A 7500-nucleotide genomic window follows, 5' to 3' on the forward strand; every position below is an offset into this window, starting at 1 on the left:
ACAATTGACTATCATCCACAAGCACTTCCCAGGCATACAGACTACCTAAACGTAAGCTCACAGTCACTTTACTACTGTCACTATTGACACTTTTTATTGAATTATGCCTAGTGCCTTACTGTCTACAAATTGCTAAATACTGATAATTGTAAATAATCGTATTGTCACTTATGCCCTGTACTATTGTCACCTTTTTCATTATCTTGTATTATGCCTATTGCCTTATTGTCTTGTCCTGTGATGTCAGGAATCGAAGCCTACCCCCTTGGCCCTCCATTTTCACCCTACCCCTCCGTTTTGCGTGTTCACGTGTAGGGTAGGGGTGTCCCAATTCTTGTTTTCATGTAGTAGGGGTAGGGTCATATTATAGCCCTCCAAACTGAGGAACAGATTCTGAGAGTCACAACACTCTGGATTATGAAATCCCAGAATGCCTTGCGAATCATCGGCACGATAGTGAAAACAGGAATAAGCAGGAAGAGAAAACCACAAATGTAATTATTTTCTTTGTTAATAAAGATTTTTAAAATTATGATAAACATCGTATTATATTAGTTTAATGTCGTTTCAATGTATTATAGACCTTTTCTTTATAACAAGCATAACAAAAGAAGCTGTGTGTCTAATGTTAGCTATCTAACGTTACATGTTTTAAGGCTGATTTGTGCATGACAGTCCCGCATTTTGACATATTTCCATGTCGCATTTCCCCCCTTTGATGGCATATGACGCCCGAAATTTAACTGAAGTTCAGCCGTGAAGTTGTTGCACTGGGTGCCGCATCAATATGCCGACGGACCGTTGTGCCGACAGCCCTCCCTGCATGTGAATGCTCTCCGCTTCTCTGTTAAGGTACATGTGGGAAAAATACGGTTAAGGTTAGGTGCTACGTCGACTTGGTAGATGCTGGCATGTCTAACCCTAACCCTAATCCTATCCCTAACCCTAACCCTACCCCTAACCCCAACCCCAACCCTAACCTTAACCGTAGCACCCTAGCACCTAACCCTAACCCTCCCACATGTACCGTCTTGTCAGCTCTCGCAGAAATCCGCTAATAAACTGTCGGCATCGTGGTCCGTCGGCACGGCGGGTGGGCCCCGTTGCACTGTTGTCCTATATCAGTGCATACTGGCAGGGTATGACCACAGGTTGCTAGCCTACAGAGCACCGCTATTCGTTCACAACTTAAGTTTCACGCTATCAATCGATCAAACAATTCATCAAATAAAAAAGAACAATGTGTAGTGACCGCTCGCTAGCAAGCAGAGTATTCGTAATTCACGGCGTTCCAGCCTTGTATAAAGCACTGTTGATATGTTTGTGTTTACTCAATCACCCAGGATGCTTAGCGGGTGATATGACGGGATATAAGTGGGACAGAGAGGAATGAAAGTTTGTTGTTGTCAGTACGCATGCAGAGAGTGAGAATAAAGCACATGATTGTTTTTCTACCGGCAAACCGACTACATCGTCCTGTTATTGCCGTCACTCCTACATTGGTGACCCTGATATTCTCTCGAACGTTTTCGGAGATCATTGAAACATGACAACAAACGCAGTTTCACTCAAGCTGCCCGTTTTTTGGGAACAAAATGCCATTGCATGGTTTGCACAAGCTGAAGCTCAATTCGCCCTCAGGGATATTACCGTGGATAATACCAAATACTACTACGTGGTAGCAGCTCTAACCAATTCAACGGCAGCGAGAGTGGTGAGTCTTATTGAAAACCCACCGGCACTGGTGGACGTGGGGAACCGCCGACTCGTCAACGCTGAGACATTCGGCTCCTTGTCATGTGAGCGCAGTGACGCAGCCACAATGAAGCTGTCCAGTGCTGTCTCGCCGGCTGACGATTTCTCTCCTCTTCTATTGGAGTTCTCAGACATCACAACACCTACCTTCTCGGCTGCTACCACCAAACACGGCGTCATGCATTACATCTCCACGGAAGGCCCACCAGTGCATGCCAGGGCCCGTCGCCTCGACCCACACAAGCTCACCATCGCGAAAGAGGAGTTTGCAGCCATGGAGGCACTTGGCATCATTCGCCGTTCTGACAGTCCTTGGGCCTCGCCTCTCCATCTCGTTCCCAAGTCCAACGGAGGCTGGCGTCCGTGCGGCGACTACCGGCGTCTAAATGATGTCACCACACCTGACCGTTACCCCGTTCCACACATTCAAGACTTTTCGGCCCATCTAGCGGGCGCGTCTATTTTTTCTAAAGTGGATTTGGTACGGGGATACCACCAGGTGCCAGTTAGCCCTCAGGACGTCCCCAAGACAGCGGTTATAACACCATTCGGACTTTTTGAGTTTTTGAGGATGCCGTTTGGCCTCAAGAATGCTGCCCAGACCTTTCAGAGGTTGATGGACGCCATGCTGGGCAACCTCCCTTTTGTGTTTGTCTACCTAGACGATATCCTGGTAGCTAGCACGTCCAAGGCAGAGCACCTATCCCACCTCCGTCTCCTCTTCAGTCGCCTCCGGGAACATGGATTAATCATCAACCCAGCAAAGTGCCAGTTTGGACTGCCTGCCATGGATTTCCTCGGCCATCACATCACTACTGCTGGGGCGGTCCCGCTGCCATCAAAGGTGGACGCTGTGCTGCAGCTCCCACGCCCTACCAGCATTAGAGCTTTACAGGAGTTCCTGGGGATGGTGAATTTCTACCATCGATTCATCCCCCAGGCTGCCCACCTAATGCGACCCCTGTATGGGGCTCTCAAGGACAAGACCCCTAAGCACATCATCGCATGGTCCGACGAAATGTCAAAGGCATTCTCAGACACCAAGGAAGCCCTCGCGAGCGCGACCATGCTGACTCACCCCGTGCCTGAAGCTTCCGTGGCCTTGACAACTGATGCCTCAGATTATGCCGTTGGAGGCGTTTACGAACAGCTGGTCAAGGGGGTTTGGCAACCCCTGGCATTTTTCAGCCGACAACTCCGCTCCAGTGAGCAAAAATACAGCACCTTTGACCGAGAGCTCCTCGCTCTGTACTTGGCAGTCAGGCACTTCCGTTTCCTGCTGGAGGCTCGTCCATTCACAGTTTTTGTGGACCACAAACCCTTGATTTTTGCCATGGCTAAGGTGTCGGAGCCGTGGTCTGCCAGGCAGCAGCGTCATCTGGCTTATATCTCCGAGTTCACTACAGACATTCGGCATGTGGCGGGGAAGGACAACCCCGTAGCTGACTGCCTCTCTCGTGCCACTATCGGGGCTGTCCACCTCGGCATCGACTACGCCCATATGGCTGCGGATCAGGTTTCGGACCCAGACATCCAGGCATGCAGGACTAAAGTTTCTGGCCTCCAGTTGGCGGACATCCCCTTCAGTGACGACGGCACAACGCTGCTTTGTGACGTGTCCATGGAGCAGCCGCGCCCCGTGGTTCCACATGCATGGAGACGGCAAGTTTTCGAGTCCATACATGGCCTCTCACACCCAGGCAGGAAACCTTCGCAGCGCCTGATTGCGGCGAAATTCGTCTGGCCCAGGATGAAGGTTGACATTGGTGGGTGGGTCAGGACCTGCGTGCCATGCCAACGTGCGAAGGTCCATCGTCATGTTAAGGCCCCGCTGGAGCGGTTCACGGTCCCGGAAAGACGCTTCGACCACGTCAACATTGATCTGGTGGGTCCCCTTCCCGCCTCCAGGGGGTACACTCACCTTCTGACGATGGTGGACAGGACCACCCGTTGGCCAGAGGCCGTCCCACTGACGGAGACTACCACAGCTGAGGTGGCCCGCGCATTCATCAGCACCTGGGTCTCCCGGTTTGGGGTCCCCTCAGACCTTTCCTCTGATCGGGGGGCCCAGTTCACTTCTGGCTTATGGACTTCCATTACTCAGCAGCTGGGTGTCTCCCTCCACCGCACTACGGCTTACCACCCACAGGCCAATGGCCTGTGTGAACGTTTTCACCGGTCCATGAAGGCTGCCCTTAAAGCCGATCTCCGGGGCGACGGCTGGGTCGACAGGCTTCCTTGGGTGATGCTGGGACTCCGTACTGCACCTAAGGAGGACCTCCTTTCGTCCTCTGCTGAGCTGGTGTACGGCCAACCCCTCCGGGTTCCGGGGGATTTCCTCCCCTGTGCTACGGTCCCCTGGTCAGCACCAGAACAGCGAAGTGCGCTGCTGGACAAGGCCAAGTCCTTCCGGCCGATCCCTACCTCATGCCACGGCGTTCCTAAGGTACGTGTCCCGCCTGATCTGAAGGCAGCGGGGTATGTCTTTATCCGCCAAGACGCCCATCGAGCCCCTCTGCAACCGCCCTATGATGGTCCCTACCGGGTCGTGGAGACAGGCGACAAATCCTTTATTATCGACATGGGGGGTAGTAAGGAACGCATCTCGGTGGATCGCCTTAAGCCAGCTCATCTGGACTTGGACCGTCCCATCGAGGTGGCCCACCCGCCCCGCCGCGGTCGCCCCCCTGTTAAAACAGTCCCGACCCTAGCTCCTGCAGACCCCCTGCCCTGCCGTCCGAGGCCGGCCAAACGTCCGCCTGTTGTTTTTCCCCGGCCTCGGTCTCCTGTGCCTGCTCAAGGGCGCCAGAGTCGCTTTGGGCGAGTGATCAGAGTCCCTGACCGTTTTTTGGGGCCGGTTCTTGTGAATTCTGGGGGGACGTGTGTAGTGACCGCTCGCTAGCAAGCAGAGTATTCGTAATTCACGGCGTTCCAGCCTTGTATAAAGCACTGTTGATATGTTTGTGTTTACTCAATCACCCAGGATGCTTAGCGGGTGATATGACGGGATATAAGTGGGACAGAGAGGAATGAAAGTTTGTTGTTGTCAGTACGCATGCAGAGAGTGAGAATAAAGCACATGATTGTTTTTCTACCGGCAAACCGACTACATCGTCCTGTTATTGCCGTCACTCCTACAAATGCTTCATTATCTGGCCAGTTAGGGCAGAATAGCGATGCTCTGTGTTACGTCTGTAGTTTTACGACAGTTGGGACTTTACGACGTGCCGTATTACGTTTTGTGTTACACTCGTGTTTGATTAAATGGAGTCGCCAGCTCCGACTATAAGCTCTGAGTTCGACTCCGTTATTGAACATAACATTGGCGACGAGGATGGCTGATTGTTCTCTACCAACACCCCCTCCTTTCCTAGCAGTCCCGGCAGAACCACCGATTCCGTGGGGCCGCTGGATTTCCTTTTTCGAAACATACATCCTAGCTGCCGGCTTGGAGGATGTATCAGACAAGAGGAAATATGCGCTGTTGCGGCACTGCCTGGGAGCGGAGGGTCAGCGCGTGTTTGAAACTCTCGGCCCTGCGGCGAGATACACAGACGCTGTGGAACTATTGAAGCAACACTTCGCCCCTCCACAAAGCGCTCTTCTCCGCCGCGTCATATTCAGACGAAGACACCAACGAACAGGTGAGACAGTGACACAGTATGTGGCTGATCTGCGGGGTTTGGCGAGCGTATGCAAGTTCGGGACATTACAGAACGAAATGATAAGAGACCAACTCATCTTACACACGAACTGTGACAAGATTAGGGAAAAACTGTTACTGGAAAATGATGAACTTACATTATCAGCAGCTCTGAACATGGCGGCCCAGGTTGAAACAGCTTTAGAATGTGCAGTTAGTTTTTCAGCCTCTCCCAGCTCACCGGCAGAGGGCGCGCACAGCCTACAGGTGCCCCTCCTCCACGTGAGTGCAACCAGCGGCGGGGAGAGCATTTTACTGGCCTCTCGGTCACGCGACCAGCCACACCAGCCGTGTGGGAATTGCGGCTCTTCTGCACACAATTCAAGAGCTCAGACATGCCCAGCCCGTGGTAAAACCTGCTCCAACTGCGGGAGACTAAACCACTTTCACAAGGTCTGCAGGTCTGCCCCAGCTAGAGCTTCCCAGTCACCTACCACAGTCATCCATAATGTCAGCTCAGGACGAGCGCCATTCAAAACATGCTCGTTGATGGTTGGTGATGTCACTCTGCCGCTCCTCCTAGACACTGGAGCCACAGTGTCCCTTGTGAACTTGACGACCTATACACAGTTCTTCTCCCATGTGCCCCTGGGGTTGCCCTCCACCACCCTGCGTGGCTATGCCAACTCTAAGATTGACATTGTGGGCTCTTTTCAGCTGCCTGTGAAGTACGGGGAGAGGACACTGCCGGCTTTCAGGTTCAACGTTGCACGCCACGGGACCAACTTGTTAGGCCTCGACCTGTTCAACGCCCTCGGTTTCACCCTGCTAGACACAGCTGGCTCAGAGATTCACACCGTTTCCATCCCCTGGCAGCAACAGTGGCCTGCGCTGTTCAGCGGTGTAGGCTGCCTCGACACTTTTGCCCACCAGCCTCTGTTAGATCCTACAGTGATGCCTGTTATACAGCCCCTCCGCCGCTCCCCCCTGGCTCTCCGCGATGACATCTCCTCTCAACTACAGAGCATGCTCGATAGCGACATCATTGAGCAGGTGAATGCATCGCCTTGGATCTCCAACCTGGTGGTGGCGAAGAAGAAGTCTGGGGGGCTGCGCATCTGCGTGGATCTGAGAGCGGTAAACAAGGCCATCATCCCTGACAAATACCCCCTGCCAACGATAGAGGAGCTCACCGCCCAGTTCTACGGGTCCAGCGTGTTCTCTAAACTGGACCTCCGTCAGGGTTACCTCCAAGTGCCACTACACCCCGAGAGCCGCAACCTCACAGCGTTCATCACTCACAGAGGGGTTTTCCGCTACAAACGCATGGCTTTCGGTTTAAGCTCCGCCCCCAGCTGCTTCCAAAAGATCATGGCCTCCATCTTCGCTGGGATCCCAGGTGTGGCCATCTATCTTGATGACATCGTGGTTCACGGGGCCACGACGAGCGTCTCCACAGTGTGTTCAGTGCATTGGCCAAGCATCACCTCACACTCAATGGTGAGAAGTGTGTATTCGCCGCCCCAGCCATTGACTTTGTGGGGTTCCGCCTCTCAGCTGATGGCACGTACCCGCTGCACTCGAACACCGAGGCCATCCATCATGTCCCGGAGCCCACCACAGCCGCTCAGGTGGCCTCCTTTCTAGGCATGACGGCGTACTACCTCCGTTTCCTGCCACAGTACTCGGCCACAACCACACCACTGCGGAAGCTGTTGAAGCATGACGAGCCCTGGCTCTGGACGTCTGCCTGCTCAGACGCCGTACGCCTCCTGAAGGCCCAACTCACCTCGCCACCGGTCCTGGCGCATTTCGACCTGGCCAGCCCCACTCTTGTCACGTGCGACGCCTCTGCCACAGCCATTGGTGCGGTGATGTCCCAGCTGCAAGGGGGGGTGGAGAGACCGATCGCCTTCGCCTCCCGTGCTCTCAGCCCCACGGAACAGAAGTACTCGGTGGGGGAGCGGGAGGCCCTAGCATGCCTCTGGGCATGTGAGCGCTGGCACATGTACCTCTATGGACGTTTATTCACACTGAGGACAGACCACCAGGCCCTCATCACCCTCCTGGCCACGTCTGGCACCGGTCACAAGCCACTCCGC

The 7500-nt window shown here is 53.8% G+C and overlaps 1 protein-coding gene across 1 annotated transcript in view; it reads right to left on the reverse strand.

Moving 5' to 3' along the window:
• Positions 1-7500, reverse strand: part of LOC308160661 (chemokine-like protein TAFA-2) — a gene marked incomplete at its 3' end in the record, with an annotated part of 89860 nt that overhangs the window by 6539 nt on the left and 75821 nt on the right. The gene's annotated exons all lie outside the window — the stretch shown is intronic.

This window comes from Nansenia antarctica (genome assembly GCF_963989245.1).
Source record: "Nansenia antarctica genome assembly, chromosome: 6".
Lineage (NCBI taxonomy): Eukaryota > Metazoa > Chordata > Actinopteri > Argentiniformes > Microstomatidae > Nansenia > Nansenia antarctica.